This window comes from Macaca mulatta, chromosome 11 (genome assembly GCF_049350105.2).
Source record: "Macaca mulatta isolate MMU2019108-1 chromosome 11, T2T-MMU8v2.0, whole genome shotgun sequence".
Lineage (NCBI taxonomy): Eukaryota > Metazoa > Chordata > Mammalia > Primates > Cercopithecidae > Macaca > Macaca mulatta.
The window spans coordinates 139461371-139464661 of NC_133416.1; positions in this window are offsets into that span (position 1 = coordinate 139461371).

The window sequence follows — 3291 nt, forward strand, 5'->3', positions numbered from 1 at the left end:
GCCTGCCAGCTGCACAGCACCCATCGTCACTGTCCTGGGGGCCATGGTGGCCCCGTGTGGCCTCGCAGTGCCTGTCGTCACTGTCCTGGGGGCAATGGTGGCCCCGTGTGGCCTGCCACTTGCACAATACCTGTCATCACTGTCCTGGGGGCCATCGTGGCCCCGTGTGGCCTGCCACCCGCACAGCACCCGTTGTCACTGTCCTGGGGGCCATGCTGGCACCAGTGTCCTTCCACACCCAGTCCATGTGCCCGAGTAAGGGCAGGGACACCTGCTCACAGGTGCTCACCACCAAAAACGCCTGTGAGCAGGTGGCCTGGGAATTGTTGCTTCTCTTTTTCTTCTGCATTTGGACTTTTCTTCGTTTCGTTTTAAATCTGATTACAAAAATCAATGCATACTTTTAATTGAAAATACCTGCATTATGCAAAGTAAAGAAGCATCCCAGAAGCCCACGGTTAGTTTTGGTATCTTTTCTCCCACCACAAAAACGGGAGTTCACGGGCCACATGGCCCTGCAGCTTTGGGCTTCCACTTCAGGTCTTCCAGATTGAAAGCTCCCAGGGTCTGGGTGCACACTTGGTGTCTGCAGGTGATAGTGCAGATACCAGGGTGGGTGGGAAAGCCAGCTGCAAAGCCCGGCTGGTGCCCCCTGGCCCCTGGGGGTCTGTACTGCAGTGCCTGGTGTACCTGCGGCTCCATGCCTACCAACCACGTAACCAGGGGTGGGTGACTTCCTTCTTCAAGGCCTCTGCGTCCCCATGTCCCCTCTCCTAAGGTGGCTTGAGGATCCAGTGCAACATTTGGTGCTGCACTTGGAGTCCGTCTTTTATACTCCCAGTGGAGAGGACTGCAGGTTTTGCAAAGGCTACTGTTTCTGTCATCCTGACCCCACCATCACGTCTTTGCCAAGTGTGCCGGTGGCAGCAGGCCCTACGGCGGGCTTATCTGGCCTTGAGCCTGTTTCTGTTTGCTGTCCAGTAGCGACCGGGGGCCAGTGGGTGAAGCGATTGTGCCTGCACACAGCCGTCAAGACCTTAAGGTAGCCTCTGAGCCCAGAGTGTGTTGTGTCACCTCCTACTCAAGATGTCAGATCTTGTGACAGCTGCCCACCAGCATCCCAGAGTTGGGCGTTGTGATCCAGGGAACAGGAGGGGAGATTCCTTTGCTGTGGGGTGTCCTGCTATGCTGTTGCTGCAGCATCTGTTCCCCCTGGCCACATTCATTTTTCTGAAGGTCGCATTCTATTGGGTAGATCATGCTGTATACATTCGGCGGAAGGTAGTGCAGCCTCTACAAACAAGAAAGTACAGCTGTGGTGGGGGGCGTGTTTGTGAAGTATGCTACCAGGATGGAGCTGGTCATATGCCTGGATGTGCGTAGAATATCCTGCAAGTATTTGCCCCTGCATGTGGTGTATTCTACGTCCATGAGTTGAACCGACCAAGGATCGAAAATATTCAGAAACAAAAATGTGTCTATACTGAATATATAGAGACCTTTTTTTGGGGGGGGTTATTATTTCCGAAACAATGCTGTATACCAACTATTTACATGGCATTCACATTGCATTCAGTATTATAAGTAACCCAGAGATTAAAGTATACAAGAAGATGTTTTCAAGTTATATGCATTTTGCATCAAGGACTTGAGCCTCTCGGATTTTGGCATCCATGGGAGGTCCTGAGGGACGCTTGTATGTTGTGTTAGCACTGCCTCTGTGGAGGGAGAGACTGGGGGGAAAGGATCAAGGGGTATTTACTCTGCACTGTTATGCACATCCTTTTAACTGTTTACGTAGTTTGCCAAGTGCATGAATTTTTGTGTGTGTGGTGGGGGCAGGGTGGGGGTGGGGACAGTCACTCTGTCACCAGGCTGGAGTGCAATGGGGTGATCTCCGCTCACTGCAACCTCCGCCTCCCAGGTTCAAGTGATTCTCCTGCCTCAGCCTCCCAAGTAGCTGGGATTACAGGCACGCACCACCACGCCTGGCTAATTTTTGTATTTTTTAATAGAGATGGGCTTGCGCCATATTGACCAGGCTGGTCTCGAACTCCTGGGCTCAAGTGATCTGCCTGCCTTGGCCTCCCAAAGTGCTGGGATTACAGGTGTGAGCCACCGTGCCCGGCCATGGATTAATTTTTAAAATAAGGCCCTATCAGCTTGTCACATGGTCCCCTACTCGGGAACCTTTATTTCCAACGTCCTGCCTGATTTTGTGTAGCCACCTGCACTCTGACCAGCCCCCAGAGCAGCATCTTTCTTCCCCCTTTGCAGCCCTTTCCTGTCTCCCTGACTTTGTACTTTTCTCCTTTGTTGTAAAGTATTTCTCCTCCTTTGAAGACCACCCCACATAACTGAGCATTCATTCATTCATTTATTCATTTCTCCCCAGTGTTCTCCTCCTCCAGTAGTACCTTGGGCTGAACAATAGTATTTATTTCTCCAGCTGTAGTGTGGTTCTGTTTTATCCCTAGTCAATGAATGTTTAATGTAGTGTATTTCATGCCAGCTTTACCACTAGTGCTGGAGTGGCGGAAGAACAATACTTGGCTATTCAAGAAAATCAAAGCTGATCAGAGATGGATAAATTACTGGTTTATTCAGCTGTTTATGAAATACATACTATGTGGCAGTTTAGACAACTAAGTTATAGTTGTCAGCAAAATAAAAAAGGGGGTTGCATGCTAGCAGGTCAGATAAAATAATTCAGGGGATAAGTACCACGAAGAAATGGGTAGGTGGTAAGTGATACGGGTTTCACTCTTAAGTAGATGGGCAGGTTATGCAGGGGGAGGAGCCTGATGCACAGTTCCAAAGCTGAACTATCTACAGTGGACACGATGAAACCAGGGACATGTCCCACCATTTCAGTGGTCACAGGCAAGAGAAAGGGCTCTTCTTGTGGATCTTCGGATCCCACGTAACATCTCACCTTCCTAGGCACCCCGACTCCCCTGCCGGATTTAAAACAGACCTCAGCCCGCCCCATCCCGGCTGCTTTGCCTGGTGCTCCCCTCCCCGCCTAGACTGTAGGACCCACGAAGGGAGCCGCTAGCTGTGCTTGTCAGTGTGACCAGCGCTCAGCAGCTGTCCGGCGGGCGGGCGGGCAAATACAACTCAGTGTCCAGTGGGTGCGAACGAACGAACGAACTAGTTCTGGGCGGAGCCAGAGGCGCGCGCCGGCGCGGACCGAGGCCTGGCCCTGCCCGCCCCGCCCCCTCCGGGTCCGCTGGGCGCTGATTGGTCCGAGTCTCGCCTGCGCAGTGCCGGGCCGGCTCCCGCACTTGC